General features: G+C 38.5%; 3 pseudogenes across 2 annotated transcripts; 2 read left to right on the top strand and 1 right to left on the bottom strand.

Moving 5' to 3' along the window:
- The first annotated feature begins 2,020 nt into the window (after positions 1 to 2,020).
- Positions 2,021 to 4,321, top strand: LOC104720614 (pentatricopeptide repeat-containing protein At5g39350 pseudogene; annotated as a pseudogene). Its single transcript, XR_015569189.1, has one exon. The product of XR_015569189.1 is annotated as a pentatricopeptide repeat-containing protein At5g39350 pseudogene (transcript).
- LOC104719586 (EID1-like F-box protein 2 pseudogene) lies at positions 4,249 to 6,062 on the bottom strand (annotated as a pseudogene). The gene is made up of 2 exons (XR_015569190.1): positions 5,781 to 6,062; positions 4,249 to 5,339 (listed from the first exon to the last, which is right to left on the bottom strand). The product of XR_015569190.1 is annotated as an EID1-like F-box protein 2 pseudogene (transcript).
- A 2,002-nt stretch (positions 6,063 to 8,064) lies between these two features.
- On the top strand, positions 8,065 to 10,402 carry LOC104720615 (pentatricopeptide repeat-containing protein At5g39350 pseudogene; annotated as a pseudogene).
- Positions 10,403 to 23,934: the final 13,532 nt, after the last annotated feature.

The raw sequence follows: 23,934 nt of genomic DNA on the forward strand, positions 1-23,934 counted from the left end.
ACCGTACGCGGAATAGGCCAAGTACGAACAGCCTCAATCTTTGTCTTATCAACGGCCAAACCTTGACCCGAAATGACATAACCGAGGAATAAAACCTCCGAAGCCCCAAAGTGACACTTGTGCCTGGCACCGAACAATTGTTATCTGCGCAATACCAGAAGAACCTCACGTAGGTGGTGGGCATGCTCACTCATCAAGAAACTGAAAATGAGGATATCGTCAAAGTAAACCACCACAAAGCGACCAATAAATGGCCGAAGAGCTTGGTTCATGATCCTCATGAAAGTGCTAAGAGAATTTGACAGACCAAAATGCATAACCAGCCACTCGAACAGGCCTTCACACGTCTTAAAGGCCGTTTTCCATTCATCGCCAGGTTGAATACGAATTTCGTGGTAACTGCTCTTAAGATCAATCTTGGTGAAAATGGAAGCTTTCCCAATTTGGTCCAAGAGATCATCCAAACGAGGGATAGGAAAGCGGTAACGAACCATAATCTTGTTGATGGTGCGGCTATCGACACACATACGCTAAGTGCCATCCTTTTTAGGAATCAATAAAGCTGGAACCGCATAGGGACTCAAGCTTTCCCGAATGTGGCCTTTCCGAAGGAGGTCTTCAACTTGATGTCAGAGTTCTTCATGCTCCGCAGGGCTCATGCGGTAATGTGGCCGGTTAAGAAGTGTAGCACCAGGAACCAGGTCGATTTGGTGTTGAATATCACGTAACGGAGGCAAACCAGTGGGTAATTTTGATGGAAAGATGTCCAAGAAGTCGGTAAGTACGGATGCCAACAATGGTGGGATGGTACGAGAATCAGTAGGAGCTTGGCAAGGAGACAAGAGGAGAGCATAGGCACGACCCTCAACTGGCTGCCTACGTACCCTTTTTCGGGATCAAGCCAGTCGTAGTTCGATACATAGTTAAGATCGAACTAACTATAAAAGCGTTTCAGGTGTAAAGAATTCCAGGACCTCCGTACGGGTTTCCCATCTGAATCTTCCAGCCGATAGACGCCATTTTGGACTTCGCTTGTGATCTTGTATGGACCTTCCGAGTTGATTCCTAGTTGTCCCGTGTTTTCCTCCTCGGTGTTCTCATAGACCTTCCGACGCACCAGATCGCCGACTGTCAAGGGCCTGCCTCGGACTTTGGAGTTATAGTAACGGGCTACAGCATTTTGGTAGTTTTGCATTCGAACCAAGGCCTGGTCCCATCTCTCATTTATGACATCGAGAGTGTCTGGTAGGAACTCTTCATTTTCCGTAGTCCGAGATGGATTTAATGTGGTACGGACTCTGGGTACCTCTATATCAGCTAGGACTACGGCATCAACCCCGTAGAAAGAAAAAGGCGTGTCGTTGGTGGCCCGACGAGGTGTAGTTTGGATTGCCCAGAGTACACCTTGTAATTCGTCCGACCAACGTCCTTTGCGGGAGTCCAGCCGTTTCTTCAAATTGACCAAAATGACCTTATTCATTGCTTCAGCTTGCCCATTCCCTTGCAAGTAGTGAGGAGTTGACTTGCTAAGTCGTATTCTCCACTTCGCACAAAAGCTCTCGAACTGCAAGGAGATAAACTATGGGCCATTATCTGTCACGATCTTGTACATACGACAAACGACTCAAAACGAGATGATTGATTGAATGACAACACAAAAGGATACGGAAAAACCTTTTGATAAGTCAAAAAAGCTGGATTATTTTGGCCCCCAGAAAGATATATTTTAGAAACATTTGGAATCTTTCATGAATTATTTTGGGGCTATTTTTATATTTTTACAAAATTTAGACCTTATTTCTTATTTAATTTTTATGTAAAAAGCTTGGTCCCTTGGGCCGGGGCTGGGGCTGACTCTGTCCATCACATTTGAGCTGGGGCTGACTCTATAGTTGGGGTTTCACTTGTTAGAGGATAGTCCGACTTGTGTTGATGAACTTGTCTCGGAGGATGTTGGTGGAGGTGTAATACCGCAACAAATTTGTATTTATGTTTGTTTGTTTTCTTTTATAATGGGAGTTTTTCTCCCTTTGTTCTTGTACCGAAAAAAAAAAGAAAAAGAAAACGACACACAGTACTCGAGGGGAATTACAATCCGGCACGCACTTCGATCTTCTTTGTCGCGTTCTTTTTACAAACCCGACCCCAATAAAGAGAGTCTTTACTCTTCGCAACCGTCGGTTTTAAAAGAGCGAAGTACTGCGCAGAGCCAAACACGCACTTAGCGTCAAGCGATACCAATCTCTCTTGAATCACTATGGAGCTACTCAATCAATCTCCAAAACCAAGGCTTTACACTGCCACATCATCACCGGCGGTCGACTCTCCGGCGACATTGTCTCGACTCTCTCCGTAACCTATGCTTTATGCGGTCACATCGCCTATGCACGGAAGCTGTTCGAGGAAATGCCTGAAAGCTCTTTGCTTTCATATAACATTGTTATCAGAATGTACGTGCGTGATGGATTGTATCACGATGCGGTTAATGTGTTTATTAAGATGGTTAGTGAGGGAGTTAAGTGTGTTCCGGATGGTTATACATACCCTTTTGTTGTCAAGGCTGCTGGAGAGTTGAGATCGATGAAATTGGGGTTGGTTATGCATGGGAGGATCTTGAGAAGTTGGTTTGGTGCTGATAAGTTTGTTCAGAACGCGTTGTTGGATATGTATATGAACCTTGGGAGGATTGAAATGGCGAGGATGGTGTTTGATGTGATGCAGAACAGAGATGTGATCTCGTGGACCACTATGATTAGTGGGTATTATAGGAATGGTTATATGAATGATGCTTTGATGATCTTTGATTGGATGGTAAATGAAGGTGTTGATCCTAACCATGTCACGATTGTTTCCATGTTGCCTGTTTGTGGTCACTTGAAGGATTTGGAAATGGGTAGAAATGTTCATAAATTGGTGGAAGAGAAGCGTTTAGGGGATAAAATAGAGGTGAAGAGTGCGTTGGTGAACATGTACTTGAAATGTAATCGTATGGATGAGGCGAGATTTGTCTTTGACAGGATGGAGCAAAGGAATGTGATCACCTGGACCTGTATGATTAATGGATATACTGAAGATGGGGATGTGGGAAACGCTTTAGAGTTGTGTAGATTAATGCAGTTTGAAGGCGTAAGACCTGATGTTGTGACTATAGCCTGTCTTGTTTCGGCATGTGGTGATGCTTTGAAGCTGAATGATGGTAAATGTTTACATGGTTGGGCAATAAGGCAAAAGGTTTATTCTGATATCATCATGGAGACATCTTTGATCAGCATGTATGCTAAATGCAATCGCATAGACCTCTGCTTTAAAGTATTTTCAGGGGCTTCAAAAAACCATACTGGTCCTTGGAATGCAATTATTGCTGGTTGTGTACAGAATGAACTTGTGAGGGATGCGTTGCATCTGTTCAAATGGATGCGACGGAAAGATGTTGAAACCGACTTTGCTACATTAAACAGTCTTCTTCCAGCATATTCAACTTTGGCAGAGTTGCGCCCAGCTATGACTATCCATTGCTATCTAACCAAAACCGGGTTTATGTCAAGCCTTGATGCTGCTACAGGGCTGGTTCATGTTTACTCAAAATGTGGAACTTTAGAATCCGCTCACAAGATATTCAATGGAATCCAGGAGAAACACAAGAGCAAAGATGCAGTTCTATGTGGTGCGTTAATATCTGGCTATGGGATGCACGGAGATGGTCATAACGCGTTGCTAGTTTTCATGGAAATTGTTCGGTCTGGTGTGACTCCAAGGGAAAGCACGTTTACTTCTGCCTTAAACGCCTGTTGTCATTCCGGTTTGGTTGAAGAAGGCTTGACATTATTTAGGTTTATGCTTGAAAATTATAAAACGGTAGCTCGATCAAACCATTACACTTGCATCGTTGATCTCCTTGGTCGAGCAGGTCGGTTAGAAGAAGCTTACAGTGTCATTACAACAATTCCATTTGAACCGACCTCAGGCGTTTGGGGTGCATTGCTTGCTGCTTGTGTCATGCACGAGAATGTCCAGCTAGGAGAAATGGCAGCAAACAAGCTGTTTGAGCTTGAACCAGAGAACACAGGGAATTACGTGCTGTTGGCAAATATCTATGCAGCTGTAGGACGATGGAAAGATGCGGAGAAGGTGAGAAAGATGATGGAGGATGTTGGATTGAGAAAGAAACCGGGTCATAGCATAATCGAGATGAGAAGTAACTCAGGTTGATAAATTATGAGAGATTCAAAGAAGAGAGATCATTGGCAGTTTTTGTGTCAAACAATCATAAATGTAACAGAATTAAATGCGTCTATTACAATTTGCAAGTGTTGTTCATACATATACATATACATATACATGTACAAAATCAACAAATGGTTTGTATATGCACACCAATGGTAGATTGAGAATCTGAAACCGTTAACTCTCTTCGTCGAACCTTGTAAACCTTCACCTTATGACACACTTCACAGTTTCACACCAGCTCTGTGCAAAGTGATGATTCCCAAAGTGGCAAAGTCTAGCAACAACAATTCACAAGTAACATAGAAGATTTAAGCATTTCCTGCAAAGGAAAACGCAAGGTCGAAATTCTCCAATCACTGAAACTCGGTAGCCCCTTCAGAATCAGACAAGGGTAAGAGTGTACAAACTCCAAGCATATGCCCATTGAGGCAAACATAATACTCAATGCTATCTTCATAAGCTCCCAATCTACAGCTAGCACTCTGTGGTATCATTTTCGCCTGAAGCATACTCCACAGTTTCGCTTTGCAATATGGACAAACTTCTGTAGGATGAAATGGTGTCCCTTTCTTAATAAGCAACTTCCTCACCTTTGAAATTGAAAACGATTTAAAAATCCCACGGAAGAATCCCAAATCACCATCTTCCCCTTGATCAAGATGTTCACAAGGATCAGAAACATAGAGAATATCATCTGTTCGACATTGTGGAGGAAGAAAGCTCCTTCCCGATGTTCTAGAGAAACGGGTTCTATGAACAAAATGACCAGGGATTTGAACATCGTTAAAGAGTCCACCTTTACTCGAACCTGAGCAGTAAATCAAAAGTTTCCCAAGCGCTCTCCAACTCCCATCAACACTATGGCTACCACTAGATTGAAGGTCAGACATCATCTTGGGCGCTCTACCTCTGCAGAACTCTTTCCACAGTAACCGCTTAGCGAGATCATCAAACCATTTACAGACACAAGATAGAGTGGCGATTACATTAGGATTCCAGTTTAGATGTTGAACCATAAGAAACAATACTTCTTCACTAATATGTCCTTTTGTGCAATGACAAGTCGCCGAGTGAACGCAACGGTATTGCTTTGCTATAATCATTTCCTCAACCTAGCAGAACAACCAAATCGAGCAAAACCAATCTTTAGATAAGATAATTATCATACAGTATCTAACCACACAAGTTGCAGTTTTCAATGAACGCTTTAACTAATGGTTAAGCTGACCATGAATGCAACACCAGTGAGTTTATATAAACTAAACCCAAATCAAAGATGCATTCTTTATAGATATATATATATATATATAAACAGCTATGTAATGAAATTAATTCATAGGTCAACCTAAATTAAGTAAAAATAGGACCTTTTAAGATGCCCACAAGACCAAAATCAAAATACTAAGAATCAATCAGATACAAATTTACATAAAGTTCGATAAAGCCAATGAAGACCCTAAACCCCAAGATGACTAATGAACCTTATCAACTTCTTTTCCAGAACCATGATTCTTACAATGTGAAAACATCTTCATGGGAACAGAATCTCTCACCTTAGCTTATAGCAGTGCGAAACTTTTGAGTAGAAGAATCGAGATTAGGGTTTTGAGCTCTAAGGAGAACACAAAATCTGACCAGAGAAAAAAGGGTAAAGGTTAAACATTTCAAGTAATACAGCTATTTCCAGCAATACCCAGAAATGAATTTTGTACATGAGCAAATGCATGCAAAGAATCGAGAGAGAAGCAAATCTGCTTTCTTTCCTAAATTTTTTTTTTCATTTTTTTCTATGTACAAATTTGTCTGAACGACTCTGAGCTATGTTCAGGTACGGTAAGGTGTATGTTACGGTACTCTGAGCTATTTGTTTGACTAACTTACTGGACTCCGCAAACAACTGTTAACGTTGATTTTGCCTGCTCAAGCATATCCACTGAAAAATGTAACCACCGAAACAATATGTTGGTTAGATGTTGCTCGAAATATTTTTACTGATTTTTCATTCTAAGTAAGCCTTGTTGTGTTTTAAGTTTTGTAATACCATTTCTCGTTATACGTTATTTATTACTGCCAAAAACTTTTTGTTATTTAAGTTTTGTATTCATTTCACAAATATGGTATACTTTGATAATGGTCATAATATATGATAGTGAATACTAACAATAGTATATGATAGTAAGTATTAAGTAATAATGTAGTAAATCATTACCATTGTAATCAATAGTTACCGATCAGTTTTCAGTATATATGATATAATATTTTATCATACAAAAACTTAAACAGTCAAAAATATTTTAATTTTGTTATAGTAAAGTCGAAACATATCTATTTGAAGGTGTTATGTTTATCTTTTTAGAGTCTCAACTTTGTTCTTAAATTTTACATACTTATGGTTTTCCACTATATTATAGACGTTCATAATTATTTGATTTCCAGCATCATAAAAAAAACAGTGTTGAATGTATCTTAAAATAAAATCTAGACTTTTTCGGGTAATGGTATGAGAAAAGTGTTGGTAATTTCAATACATGTACGTTAAATTAAATGCAGCGTATTGTAAATATTTTATCTGTTGGAATCTTCTCATAGCAAATATTTCTCAAAAGATAGAATTTGTTTTAATTCAAGTGAAAATAAGTAAATATACACAAAAATGAAAGGGTTAGCTTTTAGTTATTTTCTATATTTTTATGTTTTGGTTGTGGTGGAGTACTATGTTTTTGCTTATCCTTGTGATTTCAAATAGAGTAAAGTAACCCTTCATCTAAATTTTTTTTGAGTTATTCGCAGTTCATCAATAAACAAATTATGCCAATTAATTGCACATATGTTATAATACCATTCGAAGAAAAAAATCCAAAAGATGTAAATACACATTATTATGGTCATAATTGATACTCTTATTTAACCATTTTTATTTACATGAACTTTGATATACAAGCACAAATCTTTGAAAAACGTTTTATTTTTTAGTGAAAACTTTTCAAGAAATTGAGTTGCCACATACTCGATATGTGGTAAAGCTAAGTTAAAGCCTTAGCTACTAAAGGTAAGTTAAATAGAAAGATACATAGGTGATTTTGCTATACATCATAGTAAAAGAAAATGACAAGTATTATCTTTAATATCAAAATGTTCATTATATACTCTTGCAATATTTAAATTTTCTATTTATTCAATTGATTTGAGCTCTTCTAATTAAATGATTATCTTTAAGATATTTTCATCTTTTGATATATTGGTTTAACTTAAAATATTAAATAAAATTTCATTGAAAAGCAAAATTATATTAAAAATTATTACAATTTAATTTGTTTGATCTCTTCTTCTCTTTTACACCGATGGAGATGCCTTTATACAGCTGATAATTTATTTTTAAAGACAAATAAACCCACACATGGCGTCGGTCATTTCCTAGTTTTGACATATTTATTAGGCTAAAACTTGAAAGAATGTATTACAATTTACAAAGTCTCGTCAAAGTCAATCTTGACACAACTACACTAAGTCTCAAACCATTCGAAATGGGTGTATTTACCACTAAAGAAAAAGTAAGAGCAGTAGACTTTCTGTAATTCGCATATAAGAATGAATTTGGTTTTCGTTTTTTCCTCTAGTTTCTTGAGACATGATTTCGTACTTCACATGTTTCTCCTAGTTCTTGTTCTTGTTTTGGAATAATTAGTTAAACGACTCAGTAACAATGACTCATTAGTACTTGTGTCACGAATATTGCTCTGTGTGGTTTTAAGATAACGTGGCATTTTCAGATTGGTCAACCATTTGTTCAGGTTATGCAAAACCAGAAAGTATGGTTAGTGCAGCAAAGAAAACATGCAGAAGTGCTTCTCGGCTCTCCACACACAGTTCTCGTGGTGAATCACACAATCCGGCACGCATTTTGTTCTGCTATGTCGCTTTTTAACAAAAAAAAACAAACCTGACCCAATGGAGAGAGTCATACTCTTCGCAACCGTCGGAGTTTTAAATGAGCGAAGTACTGCGCAGAGCCAAACACGCACTTAGCGTCAAGCGATACCAATCTCTCTTGAATCACTATGCAGCTACTCAATCAATCTCCAAAACCAAGGCTTTACACTGCCACATCATCACCGGCGGTCGAGTCTCCGGCCACATTGTCTCGACTCTCTCCGCAACCTATGCTTTATGCGGTCACATCGCTTATGCACGGAAACTGTTCGAGGAAATGCCTGAAAGGTCTTTGTTTTCATATAACATTGTTATCAGAATGTACGTGCGTGATGGATTGTATCACGATGCGGTCAATGTGTTTATTAAGATGGTTGGTGAGGGAGTTAAGTGTGTTGTCAAGGCTGCTGGAGAGTTGAAATCGATGAAACTGGGGTTGGTTATGCATGGGAGGATCTTGAGAAGTTGGTTTGGTGCTGATAAGTTTGTTCAGAGCGCGTTGTTGGCTATGTATATGAATCTTGGGAGGATTGAAATGGCGAGGAAGGTGTTTGATGTGATGCAGAACAGAGATGTGATCTCGTGGAACACTATGATTAGTGGGTATTATAGGAATGGTTATATGAATGATGCTTTGTTGATCTTTGATTGGATGGTAAATGAAGGTGTTGATCCTGACCATGTCACGGTTGTTTCCATGTTGCCTGTTTGTGGTCACTTGAAGGATTTGGAAATGGGTAGAAATGTTCATAAATTGGTGGAAGAGAAGCGTTTAGGGGATAAAATAGAGGTGAAGAATGCGTTGGTGAACATGTACTTGAAATGTAATCGTATGGATGAGGCGAGATTTGTCTTTGACAGGATGGAGCAAAGGAATGTGATCACCTGGAATTGTATGATTAATGGATATACTGAAGATGGGGATGTGGGAAACGCTTTAGAGTTGTGTAGATTAATGCAGTTTGAAGGCGTAAGACCTGATGTTGTGACTATAGCCTGTCTTGTTTCGGCATGTGGTGATGCTTTGAAGCTGAATGATGGTAAATGTTTACATGGTTGGGCAATAAGGCAAAAGGTTTATTCTGATATCATCATGGAGACATCTTTGATCAGAATGTATGCTAAATGCAATCGCATAGACCTCTGCTTTAAAGTATTTTCAGGGGCTTCAAAAAACCATACTGGTCTTTGGAGTGCAATTATTGCTGGTTGTGTACAGAATGAACTTGTGAGGGATGCGTTGCATCTGTTCAAATGGATGCGACGGAAAGATGTTGAAACCGACTTTGCTACATTAAACAGTCTTCTTCCAGCATATTCAACTTTGGCAGAGTTGCGCCCAGCTATGACTATCCATTGCTATCTAACCAAAACCGGGTTTATGTCAAGCCTTGATGCTGCTACAGGGATGGTTCATGTTTACTCAAAGTGTGGAACTTTAGAATCCGCTCACAAGATATTCAATGGAATCCAGGAGAAACACAAGAGCAAAGATGCAGTTCTATGTGGTGCGTTAATATCTGGCTATGGGATGCACGGAGATGGTCATAACGCGTTGCTAGTTTTCATGGAAATTGTTCGGTCTGGTGTGACTCCAAGGGAAAGCACGTTTACTTCTGCCTTAAACGCCTGTAGTCATTCCGGTTTGGTTGAAGAAGGCTTGACATTATTTAGGTTTATGCTTGAAAATTATAAAACGGTAGCTCGATCAAACCATTACACTTGCATCGTTGATCTCCTTGGTCGAGAAGGTCGGTTAGAAGAAGCTTACAGTGTCATTACAAATTCCATTTGAACCGACCTCAGGCGTTTGGGGTGCATTGCTTGCTGCTTGTGTCATGCACGAGAATGTCCAGCTAGGAGAAATGGCAGCAAACAAGCTGTTTGAGCTTGAACCAGAGAACACAGGGAATTACGTGCTGTTGGCAAATATCTATGCAGCTGTAGGACGATGGAAAGATGCGGAGAAGGTGAGAAAGATGATGGAGGATGTTGGATTGAGAAAGAAACCGGGTCATAGCATAATCGAGATGAGAAGTAACTCAGGTTGATAAATTATGAGAGATTCAAAGAAGAGAGATCATTGGCAGTTTTTGTGTCAAACAATCATAAATGTAACAGAATTAAATGGGTCTATTATCCGCGCTATGCCGCGGGAAGGGTTTTTTGTGTGGTTCTTTTTTTGTTTTTTGTAATTTTAGTTATTGTGTGTGGTTTTTTTTTTATCATGTGTTGTATTCTGTTTTTGTAGGTTTGTGTTGGATTAGAGATTCCTTATATCTTTAACATCTTATTTGTGAATTGTTTTGTGGATGATTTATTGTGCGGTTTTGATTGGCTGTATTTTTTTTTTGTTCGATGGAGTTTTTTATTTATGTAAATTATTGTATATTATGTACTTGGTTTGAAATTGCTTTTTGTTTGGTGTTTTTTTTTGCAAATAGTTACTGTTGTTTTGTGGAACAAAATGAATCATTGTTAGATGTATATTATGTATTTTTTTACAAGAGTTGTTTCGAGTTTACGTAATCATGGGAGTCTGTGCCTGGTGTTATATTTGGATGCTTCGAGAAGTTTACTTCTAACCGCTTACCAAATAGCATCGCTCCCTGCAAAGAAACACAAATTAAAATTTCCATTATACATCTTCGTAACTCAGAACTTGTCCCAAGTACAATCTCAAATGCGCTTATATTGACAAAAAAAGGGTAAAGACAAACCTTCAAGAAATGTACTGCAAGTTCAGCTTGGAAACCATCACCCATTTGGACAAGGGCGTGGTCAGGTTTGTTCCGAAGAAGTTTAATCCTTACAATGTTCCCGTAAAGAGAAAACAGATTGAATAGCTTATCCTCATCAATACTCTGAATCAAATGAAAACTGGTAAGGCCCGAAAATATCGTAAGAAAAAAACAAGTTGTCAAAAGCAGAAGGGGAAATGACCAACTTACATCCGCATTCAGATTGGAGACAAGCAATGTACACCTATCATTTGTGCCAGTTATACCCGGAGGCAAGCCTCCTCCAAAGGCAGCTGCAATTGCGCTAAAGCATGATAGGTAGACTTGTCTCCTTTCAGATTCCAGTCACAAGAACCAATTCCAGATTCTGACTCTTGTTTGTTCAAATATATTAATGTCAATCATCTCAAAACAAAGAATATCCACCGCAAGCTAACAAGCAGCAGAGAGTAGTGTAGTACTTACTTGCCAAGCTTTGGGTTCTTAGAACATAACACGCTTGAGTACTTTTTTTTACCATTAAGACGTGAAACAAATGCCTGCATCAAACAGTTTGAAACATGGCTTAAAGTTCATCATCAGAAATATCCTAAAACCAGTTTCTTCCTGCAAAGTCTCTAACTTACTGAGAATTGATTTGCTAGAACTGGTTCATCTTCACATCTTGGAGGGAATAGTTCCCAATGCTCCCATTCAACATTAACCATATTTAACTCTACAAGCACAGGGCAAGCAGAGATAAGCTTTTGGAACGCACAACCAGAATGATCAGAGAATCTAACTGAATCAACAGTGAGAGTCTTAAGCGCAGGAAGAAGAGCATTGTCAGGGAGATGATGAATTTCTAATATAGACCCTAGAGAAACTTAACAAAATCATGCATCTTTAACTACAATGAGAAACTTAAGATTACTTCAATGGACAGTCCCATAAAATTAGACATGACGTGATTTTATTCCTTTGTTTGTGTGGTACACAAACACAACAAGTACTGATCGATCTATGAGAAAAAGAGAGTAAAAAAAAAAAAAAAAAAAGAGAATCGGATTCAAAAAATGAAACAAAATTATAGGAAACCCGATCGCATAATCTAAAAAACCTATGAGAGAGCAGAGAAGAAGAACCCTGGGGGGAATTAGAGAAAAACAGATCCGAAAAAATCAAAGAGATGGTGAAACAGTAAAGCATAACGAAATCGAAGAAGAGAAATCAAATGGGGAACCTGACCTAAGAGAAGATGATGATGATGATGATGATGATGTATCTCTCTCTCGCAGCAGCTCGGTAGACGAAAGCAAATCTGCGACGGAGAAGAAGTACAAAACAACGAAGTTTCTGATGATGTGTATTAATTCGTTATATTTTGATTGGTTAGCTGCTTCTTTACAAAAGCGGAGGTGTTAGAAGCTGGTGAAAAAACAAGGGACTTTTATTGTATTGATATATATATATGTATGTATTTTTCAGCTATTAATATTTTTAATTTTGTTTGATTGCATACTACACAACAGGAGTATAAAACCATTCTTTTACACAACTTAGAAACTATAATTTATCTAATACAAGACATTCCTTATTTGGTGGATACACGACGGTCTCGTCCAACGGCCATATGCATTAAGTTTGTTTCGTTCTTCAAACTTTTAGAACGTTGAGTAGTCTTATTTTCGAGTCTATATAAGCTCAGTTCGTTCCTCTTTGTAAACACACCCTTGCTCATATTTAAAGTAATAAGAACCATTTCTTTTGTCAAAGTTTGAGTCTTTGTCATTTATTGAAAGTAATGCATTGCATTATCTAACCCATCCATTTTTAATCAAATTTCATTTTTTTCATTAAAACTCTTAGGAAATTCCATTCCACCCTATCATAAGCTTTATTCATGCTACAAGAAAACAGGCGATCGACCATTGTAGGAATAGTCACTAAATAGTCGTTAAATGAAAGTATGTGACTATTTAGCGACTATACACTGTTGTAGCTAATCTTTTGTCACTAATACATTTAGTCGTTTAATAGTTGTTATTTAACGACTAATTAACGACGATACACTGTCGTCGGTACATTGTCGTCACGTAGTCGTTATTTAGTAACAAAATTTAGCGACAATTTGACGACAAGTTTACGATTATATTAGTAGTTGTCGTGTAATAGTCGCTAAATATGACGACTAATTTACGACGAAGTTTTTACATGAATAAAATTTGCAATACTTTAGTCTTAAATTAGTCGTCTTAAATAATAACTATTTAACGACAACCTAACGACAATTTCTGTCTAAATGACGACTATATAAAGATAATTTTGTTTTAGAAAATAATAAAATTAACTGGTTATTATTGTTTTGTAATCCTGATTTTAATCCTGATTAATGAAATAGAGAACAAACATAATATACAAGTCCAAAATCTAATGACAACACATTATATACATAACCATAATTTTATTGAAACCAGAAAATACACAAGTCCAAAACAGAAATCAAACCAAAACCAAAGAGAGAAAGAGTTTATAACACATCCAAACTGATCAAAAGAACTTGGTTAATGAGTTAAGAAAATATAGGAACGTTGATCATGGAGTTGGTGAAGGAAGATTGTCCTCCTCAGCTGATTGAGAGGCTATAAACTCCAGGTATGCTGGATTAGTGTTGCACATAAACTTTGCCATCAACGACAACTCTTTGATCTTGTTCTTTTGCTCAGCCACAAGGAGAGCAATCTCTTTTTCTCGAGCAGCAGCTTCAGCATTGAGAGTCGCCTGAACTTCAATTTGACGTTGGGCTTCCTTGAGTTGCTCTTGCAATGTAAGAAAAGCTTCGATTTGTGATCATTGCTGGCCCTTGCCAAGAGTATCTTTGAGGCTTCCAAGACCATAAGGAGTTCCTCTTGAATCTTTCTCAGTGCACTGTTTTTAGAAAAAGAAAAACAGTAAATAAAGAGCAAAACAAATTCATGATCGACTAGAAATGGTACTTTACCTCAAGGAAGATGGCAGTACATTCATCGCTGGTGAGCTCCCGACGGTGTGAAGTACCATCTGAAAGACTTGAATCTGCCTCGAGCTCAGCCATCTTCTCTTGCAACTTCTGCTGATAAGCTTGATGAATTTTCTCTGCCTTGCCATCCACATAAGAACCATCCAGCTTAGTATGTGTTTTGAAAAAAACTTCACCCATACTGACCCCTCTTCCCAACTCCTCTTCCTGCAATGTTACAAATTAAAGAATGGTTATGAAAGTGTTTAAAGTTATAAAGGATATAAATGTAACTAACAAATTAGAAATGACTTAACCAGATCATCTTGGATTTCTCTATATGACTTGGGTCCTGATAAGTGGATGTGAGGACCGAGACCATTACGGTCAGACATACGACATTTGTCATAGGTGGTACTCCTTTGCTGTTGTTCTTCAGTATCCCAATTATCAACCATCTCTTGCTAGAGAGAATCACAAATCCATGTAGGTTTAATTCTAGACGTCCTTGCATCGCTAATCATGCCCTTCATCCGGTGATTACAGATGGTGTTGAAATGTTTTTGAACAGTTCCTGTAATCAATGGATCCCAGGTGTGAGTTTTCTATGAAACAAAGAGAGAAGGAATAATGTTAGTGAAAACAAGCAATAACACAAGTAGAAAACAGGTAACATTGTACTATTCTTACCGCAAACTCCATGAAGTATCTGTCTTTTCGATCGGGAGGCACACAAGTCCAAGTATAATATGGACCATCAAATTTGTTTGTAAAAATCTTGGTAATCTTCCGAACAAGTTGGCCTTTTTTGTCCCGATCAAACCTCCACACATGTAAACAATGATAGTTAGTCAGATTAGTTATAAAGCAAACAAAAATAAATAATCAATCAGTATATGCCAAAGAGATTCTGTTGAATCAATGGTATCACATACACTACTATAACTAAGCAATACTTTCATGACAAACGAATTGAAAGAAACGAGAACTAAAAACCAATTGAAAGCGACGAGATTGACAAACCGATTGAAAGAAACGAGATTGAAAGTTTCAATCAAACAAACCAATTTAAAGCAATGAGAATTCAATCCGCAAACTATGAGAACCAAAGACACCCTAAGTTAGATAAGCCAATTGCTTGCAATGAGAATTCAATCCCCAAACTATGAGAACCAAAGACATCCTAAGTATGACAAACCAATTGCTTGCACCAAACCAAAGCTACAAACATTAGCAAGTCGTCTTCTCCAACGGTATGGGAGAGAGAATAGTCGTAAACTTCTCACGGCCAGGCATCGTAAGTAGGGCAGTTAGAGATTGCATCGTCTCATCGTGGAGTTGAGGCTCGTAGTTGTTACCTTGAGAAGATGGTTGTTGACTATGACCATGAGAGTGCTGCAGTGGAGAAAGCAGATGATCCTCCGGGTCATCCGCAATATTGTTCTGAACCTCAGGTGTCGAAATGGGCGGATCAGGAACTCGATTGACGGAGTTCTGGAAAAGCGTCTGTGGCGGTGGGAATTCCAGAAATGTTGTTGCTCTTGGGGCGTGAACGGCGGAGGAATTTGAGCCGTCGACGTGAAATTGTACTGAGGTGGAAGAGGGTTGGCTCTTTAACGACGGTCGGGGGTTGGTTAGATGGTCCGGCTCTCTGAGAAAGGTTGGGTGCAACCTTTCTCTTTTTGGTTTTCTTAACAGCAGGATTCGACGACATGACAAAGAAGATGGATCAAAGAAGGTTTAGGTTGATTCGGAGTTTAGGGTGAGTCGGAGTTTAGATTGAAGAAGTTAATGGGTGAGTCGGAGTTTAGATCGAAGAACAAGTTTAGAACGAAGAAGGAGATGAGGAAGTGAGGAAGAAGGAGATGGATCGAATGATTTAGGTTTAATGGAAGAAGGAGATGATGAAGCGAGGAAGAAGGAGAGATCGAATGATTTAGGTTTAGGTTTAGGTTTGGATCGGATCGAATTTGATGGATCAGATCGAATTTGATGGATCAGATCGAATTGTTGTTGGGAGGAGTGTTACACAATATAAGAGGAGTGTGCCCAAATTTCTTTTGCCCAAATTTCTTTTGCCCAAAATATAAGAGGAGTGTTACACAATATAAGCGATACGTTTTGTTTATATTCACAAAAGAGAAATTGGTTCTGATGGTTAACATACTCTGATTATAATCTTCAGACCAGGGTTCTAGTAACCCCAATGTTAATTTTTTTTTTCTTAATACAAAAAATGTTATATTTATTGTATAAAACAATAATCTTAAAGACATTAACAAAAATATTCCAAATTTTTATTAAAAAGTAAATAAAACCATTATATTTTATTAAAATACATAATTTATTTTACATATCTTAAAGCACCAATATTATCATCAGGGTTCTTCGTCGTCTTCTTCTTCATCATCCGAAGAAGATAAATTACACATAAATTCATCTTCAGGTTCCGCGTCTGCAACATCATAATCGAGATTTATTGGGTCTCCCCTTTCCAAATTTTCTACTATGAAATCTTCAATTGTAGTCATCAATACAGCATCATTAGTTTCTGTTTGCAAAAGAGTCGGTTCTCCAGAAATGTTTCCCCTCGGATTTACTTTTAGAACATTGAGCCACAAATGCTTCGGTTTCTTTATGTATGGGTATGAATATAACAAACTTGATGGCTTGAGATGTTGTTTTGCAATCAACGTGTAAAGGTTACACATATATAATTAATGTGGCATTTATATACATACCTAGAATAAATGGTTCGTAATTATTGTACTTCTAGATGAAAGAACGTCTACAACGCCGCCATTACTTTTGCGAGTGCCTCTACCAATAACAGGGTCATACCACTTGCATTTAAATAGTGTGATCTTCAACCCAAGCATCCCCTCATACTCAAGTTCTATGATATCAGTAAATATCCCGTAGAAATCTGCAGCATCAGATGCATCCGCATAATTTTCACCTTTAACAAAGACCCCATAGTTACATGTCTTTCGTCCAGCTCTGTGATTCTCTGTATGAAACAAATAACCTCTTGTAATATACATTGGCCATGTTTTAGCCTTGTTCAAAGGTCCATGGACAATTTCTTGAACCCAAGTAGGAAATGGATTGGAGGCGTTCCAATAAGTAACCTGCATATAAGTCCCAATATGTTAAATAATAACAATAAGTAAAATATGTATATCACAAAAACTATTTAACATACATATTGTTTAACCCATAAATGATATTCATTTGCTCTTTTCGCGGAGAGTTCTTTCTCGCTAAGTCCTGGATATTTTTCCGAAATATAATCCTCGAACATACTATATATAGAAAGACCAGATCACCACAAATGTATATGAGAAAAGAGAGTGGAATTAGATATATTAAAATGTAACTAATTTGTGACATGTATACCTCTCAATAGGCTGAAAATAGTCACAATTCCGCAAAACATATGCGTGTGCGCAACGATAGTCGTCACCTGAAAGCCACATTTCATTCATTTCTCCACTGGGCAGTCAACTTGAGAAAATATAGAGGGTACTCCAGGGACATGATATTCAAACGCTTCGCCTTCATCAAATCTTGTTAACCTGACCAAATTATTAAAAAGTAATTATTGGGACTTTTAAATATCACATTAAAAATATTTACTCTTAATTGCTCACCTTGATTTTGTTTGTAGATTCGCAGCAAAGTAGTGCTCAGAGAAATAAGCAATCTCGTCATTGATATATGATTCAACAATTGATCCTACCGCATATCTTTTGTTCTTTGCTTTTCCTTTCAATTTTTTGAAAAACCTTTCAAAAGGATACATCCACCTATATTAACAGGGCCTCCTAATTCAGCTTCGTAGGGAAGATGTATAGGCAGGTGCTCCATCACATAAAAAAGATGGTGGAAATATCTTTTCCAAATTGCAAAGGATTAAAACAATGTTCTGTTTTAGAATTTGAAGTCGACTTGTATGCAAAGTTCTCGAGCATAAGTCCCGGAAAAATGCTCCAACCCCTACAATATTATATTATTTTAAAGATAAATGGCATTAGTTACGGAAAAACTTTAGTCACTTCATATATATATAGAACTTTAAGTAATTAATTAATATACGTGATAACGCAAGGTGGACATTCCGGTCAAGGAGTTCTGCAAAGATAAATGGAATTAACCGCTCCATGAAAACATGGCAGTCATGGCTATTCATGCCTGAAAACTTTCCATTTTACATATCAACACAACTAGCTAACTCTGCCGAATAGCCATCTGGGAATTTAACCGAGTATTTCACACATTCCAATAAGCTTGTTCTGGCTTTGTCTGTCAATGTATAGGGCGGGAAATGTGCTTTACCCCTCCTATCAAGATGTAAGTGTGGCCGAGAACAGAACTTTGCTATTTCCAATCTTGACATGACGGAATCTTTTGATTTACCTTTCACACGCATAGGAGTGTACATGATGTTGTCCAAAAAATTCTTCATTGTATGCATCACATCAATATTATGTCGGAGATTAAAGTCCTTCTAGTACGGTAGCGACCATATAATGCTGTCCTTGTACCAGTTATGGTGCTTTCCATATCCATGCATCTTCCTTTCATGACCATTTCCACTGACATCCTTGGTTTTTGGTGAATTTACAGAATTCAACCAATTCAGAATAAACTTGCTCACATGTATGATATGGGAGTCCTAAATTGCGCATCAATTTCTCTGTCTCGTAATGAGAACCCGTAGCCTGGTTTCCTTCTGGTAAATAATCACTCAATATTTCACATACTGAATCCGCTAACTTTTCACTCATATAATAATTTGCCTTATTTTGCATGACTCTAGCAGCTAAAGATAATTGTGAGTGACCTTCATGACAACCACCATATATTGGATTTTTTGCACCTTCTAACAAGTCATAGAATTTTTTTGAAAGGTTAAGAACTGGTTCTTCTACACTCTGATAACCCCCATCCCATTGGTAGTTATCATCAAAACTCACATTAGAAGGAAATGCATCATTCACCATATCCACATATATATCTTCTACTACATTACCTACTTCCTCACTCCCACTAATAAATGTCGGATCAACAGTACTCGTTCCTATATCCATATTATTTTCTTCCCCATGCTTATACCAAACATAATAATCTGGCATAAACCCATACCTAAAAAGATGATTCCAAATTCTAGTCCCTTAAAAACGCTTCCCGTTTTTGCACTTACTACAAGGGCAAAAAAACTTACCCCCGTTTTCTTGTGCAAAAGGCTGGCTATTTGCAAATTGCATGAACTGCTCCATCCCGGCTCTGAACTCTTCTGAAAAATTTCCCGTCGCTTTATCGATCCTCTTGTACATCCACTCCCGAAAATTACTATAATTGTAACTTTCTGACATTATTATAAATCTCTATGACCACTTTTTTTTTTGTTGCTTTGTGTTTCTGTGAGTGAGAAGAAAGATTGGTGAGCTTAGTTTATATAGGCATATTTAGCGACTAAAAAGTGACTATATCACGTAGTCGCCAAAAACATGTACACCTACCCCGGAATGCTAAAAACGTGTTTTAAACCAACATTTAGTGACAAAATACCGACCCGCCGAAAGTGTCGCAATTTAGTTGCCAAATTTATGACTATAGTAGCGACTACACCATTAGTCGCTATATTGGCGACTGATTGAGGACAATATACACATATTCCTCATTTCGTTGCTATTTAGTCGCCATTTAGCGACTAATTTATCTACTAACTTCTTTTGTCCCAAATTAGCTACTAATAAACGATTATACCGAATTGGTCACTAAACAGTCGCCAATTAGTAGCTAAATTTAACGACTACGGTTTCAGTCGTTAATTGTAGTCGGAAAAACCGTGTTTTCTTGTAGTGTCATGTCCGTCTTAATTGCCATTAATTTCTTACCGTTGGCCTGGTAAGAGCGGAGGGCGTGGAAGTTTTCTTAAGCGATATATGAGGATATTATATGTTATTAATCTTCCTGCTTCAAAGGCAGATTGGGTCTCGAATATAAGTTCCGGTAAAAACCTCTTGAGACGTAAGCTCAATATTTTTGAGATCACCTTATAGCTCACATTACACAGGCTAATAGGGTAGAATTTTGACATTTCACGAGGTCGTTCTCCTTTCAGGATTAAACATATATTTGTTTTATTTAGCTTGGCTTCAAATATTCCAAAGCTAAAAAAAATCTTCACCATCATAGTGAGATCGCTTTTTATTGTTTCCCAAAATTTTTGGAAGAACAATGCAGTCATCCCATCTGGACCTGGAGCCTTTCCCGGATTCAAGGAGAATAATTCTCGTTTAAATTCCTCTTCTGAGATTTCTTTTGTGAGATGCTCGTTAATATCAGGTGTGACCAAAGTAGGAACATCCTTAATGGCCACTGTAGGATCGCTCGCATTCGAGGATGAAAAGAGCTTGCTGAAGTACTCCACCGCTACTTTTTCAATTCCTTCTTCTGTATCAACCCATACTCCAAGCTGATTGAGGATGCCAGCGATCTTGTTCCTTGCCCTCCTTTGCTTTGTGGAAGCGTGAAAGAATTTTGCATTTTTATCTCCTTTTGTAAGCCAAAGTTCTCTACTTTTTTGGTGCCATTATGCTTCATCTTCTCTATAGGCCTCACATAGCCGTCAATTTAGGTTGAGGAGAGTTTCCGTCGATTCTTGATCATCTTCATAGGTCTCATTAATCTTTTCTTGGAGCTCCTTAACCAATTTTTCTGATTTTTTTTGATTATTATTCTTCCAAATGGAGATACCTCGTTTGCAATTCTGAATTTTTTTCATGATGGATCGTTCGACGGAAATATTATTACCACCTCCCCATCCGTCTAACACCGCCTCTTTGAGACCTGACTTATCAATCCACCTCTTGTCAAACATAAACCTTCTCAAAAACTTTTTTGGACGTGTTAGTATTGATGCAAGTAGAGTACGATGGTCTCCACATTAGTGTGAGAAAAGATATTGTGCCATTCATCCGAAAAGGGAGGAAAAAACACTCAGATCTGAGATCCAGATTCAAAAAGTTGAGCTATGCGAAGCCTCGGGAGGCGTCTCAGAGCTTTTTCTCTCCATGTGTTATTAGTTACTCGTCTCTATAAGTTGCCCTAGAATGTGTAATTCTTTTTATAGAGAAATGGTTTGGTTATTTTGCAGAGTATTATATTGAATCTCTTTTCTTTATAGGTCTTTTGTTCGAGACTCTCTAGAGAGAATAAAAGAGAGAGATAAGACTCAAAACTTATAAAAGAAAAAAAAGAAAAAAAGAGCTAAAAAGCCAAAGATTCTCTCGAAGATCCATAAGATTTTCTTTATGTCAACCTGTTTTTTTTTTGACAAACAACAATTTCATTAAAACATTACTTAGAGTTCTATACAAGCACCACTAAGGGTAGTTTTTGCAAGAGCATCAACCTGACGATTACAATTCCTAGGGATGTAAGAGAAACTACAGAAATTGAATTGAAAAGCGAGAGAGAGGGAGTCGTATAGAATCTCATGGAGTTCTTTTGGGAAGGATTTCCGATTGAGTGCTTGGAGTAGCATCTGCAAGTTTAATGCGAATTGAACTTGAGTGAAATCCGATTCGATGGCAACTCCCAAAGTTTTGAGAGTTGCTATAGCTTCGGTCATCAAAGATGAACGGATGAATCGCCCTTAATGGCCAAAGCTATAGCAACTTTCAATGGGAGTTGCCATCGAATCGGGTTTCACTGAAGTTAAATTAAGTAAAATTAGGAACTTTTAAGTACGTCAAGTGGCCGTACAAATTTACAAATCAAAAATACTATAATTAATCAAATAGTATCGAACAGGGTATCCAACCCTCACCCCAACTAATTATAATAGTATTATATAAAGCTTGATTGACTATAGTATTCCAAGTTGGGGTGAGGAATTTTGAAGCTTGATTGACTTGATTGAGTATAGTATTAGATAAAGCTTGATTGACTATAGTATTATGTAAAGCTTGATTGACTTGTTATAGTATTATAAAAAGCTTGATTGACTATAGTATTCCAAGTTGGGGTGAGGGTCTTTGAAGCTTGATTGACATATTTCTAACAAGTTGGGGTGATTGATTATATTATAACAAGCTTGATTGATTATAGTATTTTCTTTATAGTAATTTCTATAATAGTATGAAGTTATAGTATCGAACTTCATTGGTCTTGTTCGATAATTATGGTTGGTCTTCAGTGGCCGTCCTCAGTTCGGCTACTGGAATCTCGCCATCTAGGGTGCCGTCCTCAGTTCGGCTACTGGAATCTCGCCATCTAGGGTGCCGTCCTCAGTTCGGCTACTGGAATCTCGCCATCTAGGGTGCGGCACTCCACCGCTTCGCCTAGCAGCACGACGCTTTTATTGCTCTCCCACAACCCCGTTTTCACGGTTTAGGCTGCTCCCATTTCGCTCGCTGCTACTACGGGAATCGCTTTTGCTTTCTTTTTCTCTGGCTACTAAGATGTTTCAGTTCGCCAGGTTGTCTCTTGCTTCCCCATGGATTCAGCAGCAGTTCAAAAGGTTAACCTATTTGGGAATCTCCGGATCTACGCTTATTTTCAACTCCCCGAAGCATTTTGTCGCTTACTACGCTCTTCCTCGTCTCTAGGTGCCTAGGTATCCACCATATGTCTTTCCTCGTTTGAACCTCGCCCTTAACTTTAAGGCTATGCCATCCTAAGGTGCTGCTAAATGGAAAGATCTTATCAACGGCCATGAATGAAAAATCATAGATCGAACTGCCGAACCGAAAAATTGGGTGCTATCATATAGCTTTGTATCAGCTAGGTTCATGAGTTGGAGATAAGCGGACTCGAACCGCTGACATCCGCCACAGGTTAAACCACCGCCTATCAGGCCCCTGACTGATTCTACCATAGAGGCCAACGATAGACAAGAACTCTCCCCCCCCCCCAAACACAGCTTACAACTTTCATCGTACTATGCTCTCCAAAGAGCAACTCTTCTCAAAATCTCAAAAGGTGATGAGTTGGAATCCCATTCCAACTAAGGATTCTTGTGGTTCTAGAGGATCCAGCTACAGGAGAACCAGGAACGGAGAGCTTTCCCCCCCTTTTCCGCCCCAACCCTTTAGAATGCTGGTTTTAAGAATGACTGATTGCCCTTCTCCGACCCTTACTGCCCAACCTGCGAGCGGACAGCTAATGCATTCCACTTATTGAACAGGGTTCTATGTTCGGTCCGCGACCCCTGGATACCGAAGGCATCCTTGGGGTGATCTCGTAGTTCCTACAGGGTGGAGACGATGAGGTCGGTCCATGGATTGTCCTTCCTTTTGCCGCATTTCGCTCAAAGGGTTGAAGGGAGATAGTGCATCAAGCTGTTCGCAAGGGCCAACTTGATCCTCTTCCCCAGGGATCAATCCCAGACGAGGGAACCCTAAGAGAGCCGTCGACTCCAAATATATGATAACGGGTTTGGTAATTGCTCCTCCGACCAAGATAAAGGATGCTATTGAAGCGGCCAATCCCATACATATTGTCTGCAATCCCATACATATTGCATAGTATTATAAATATCCATTCCAGATTTTACCCATCCACTAGGAGAGTTATAAACAAATAAAGATCTTTGGTATCCTTTTCTATACTGATATATATCATAGGTGTAACAACCCGTCCCGTGGACCCCACTAGCCCCCCGCTAGCTGCCCCAACGGACCGTCCGTGGATCCCGCTAGCCCACTGCTAGCCGTCCCAACGGACCTCAATTGGTGGCAACTTGTTCTGTGGGAAGGTTGTTAAAGGGTGAGGACCAGGGTTCGAGGAACGCCTGACGCACCAATAACCTACTGTGGATTTGGATGAGTAGTTCCATTTGCCATGGTGAGGGGTTAGGATCGATGTCCTGTAGGGCCAGCTTGGGGTTCGTTGGGGCGGCTAGCAGTGAGGCTAGTTGGATCCGCGGGACGGGTTGTCACAATAAGACTAATAAGTTGATTCGAGATTTTGGTATCAACCTCTTTGCCTAAAAAAAATAATCTTTCTCGATAAAGTTGGTTGATTAGGATAAAAAATTTATTCCTT

The sequence above is a fragment of the Camelina sativa genome, chromosome 10 (assembly GCF_030686135.1).
Source record: "Camelina sativa cultivar CO46 ecotype springtype chromosome 10, ASM3068613v1".
NCBI classification, from domain to species: domain Eukaryota; kingdom Viridiplantae; phylum Streptophyta; class Magnoliopsida; order Brassicales; family Brassicaceae; genus Camelina; species Camelina sativa.